Source organism: Halyomorpha halys, unplaced genomic scaffold (assembly GCF_000696795.3).
Source record: "Halyomorpha halys isolate HHAL.00 unplaced genomic scaffold, Hhal_1.1 Scaffold195.1, whole genome shotgun sequence".
Taxonomy (NCBI): domain Eukaryota; kingdom Metazoa; phylum Arthropoda; class Insecta; order Hemiptera; family Pentatomidae; genus Halyomorpha; species Halyomorpha halys.
Window position 1 is genome coordinate 487,466 of NW_027113495.1, and position 1,276 is coordinate 488,741.

Here is a 1,276-nt window from a genome sequence, read left to right on the forward strand (position 1 = left end):
AACGAAAGTAGAGGTAAAGTTTCGCATACGTCTACAGTAGGCGAAAGTACCTACGAAAGAAGAAGTGAAGTTTTGCATACACTAACTGTCAATACAGGAGTAAAGCAAGGCCGCATTTAGGAGTTAAAACTGGCTTAAATTCAGTGAAATAACCAGAAATATGGGGTCAACCCATTCCAACTGGTCCAAAAAAAAATTAAATGGTTTTTAACCACATTAGAGAAAATTTATACCATCTTTTATTTTATTTTTTTTATTTATTGATAAATATTACAATCTGCCACAAAGTTGTTGGGCAATAAGTTACAGTGATAACTGATTACATTCATACTAAAATAAAATAATATAAGAATAAAAATAAATAATAAATGAAAAAAAAATTACATAAAACTGAGCCCACTCTATCCCACAGGTGAGGGGTAGAGCAGAGCTCTTTGAGATCCCAGTGTATCCCCCTCGCCGCATCACTGGTTAAGTATCTTTGATTTAAACTCAAAAGTTTGGATTTGAATCGGATAGATATTTAAATATGTAATTTCCGCTTCGTACAACTTCTCGTCGCTGAACTAGACTATTCACACACCGTTTTGCGATGTTTAGTTTTTTAACTTAAAGGAGCTCAAAACTCCCGCTGAAGAATCGAATTCGAAATTATGTTCTACTGCAATAGTTTCTCCTACTATATTAGTTATATTTTAAATATAGCTAAGTAAAAGTAATAAATTATTTTTAAAAAATAAATAAATTTATTACACAACATTTTAAATGATGATAAAAAGTAGACAACGGTTGCAGGAAGTCCTCGTTACAAGCGAACTTGGGGTAGTAAATCCTATCAAAAAAGTATTCTTTTTTTTTTTTAAGCCTCTTTTGTACAGTTCGGCTAGCCTTAATTTAAAAAGTGGCTCTTTAAAAGAAATCCTGGAATCCTTATTCAAAGCCATTGAGGGAATCCGTTCCCTGCTAGAGGGAAAAAAATTATAATCGGATATTAGCGAGTTGGCTCCGTTCCCGGGACGAGAAGGCTGTTTATGTCCTCCGCGCCATCCCCTCAAGAATTATACCCCCATTTTCTCTGGGGGTGCTCACCCTGTTCTTTATCACCCCCCTGCAAGAATAAAGTGGACCACTCAAGGGAATTAGTTAATATTTCATCAACATCCTTTGGGGACCTTCACTGACCTCACTATCCTACCGAATTAAATTTAGTGGAAAGTATTAACTACGTTAAATAGGTATTTTTTGTCTGTTATTTGGACATTTTAATTAAAGAAAT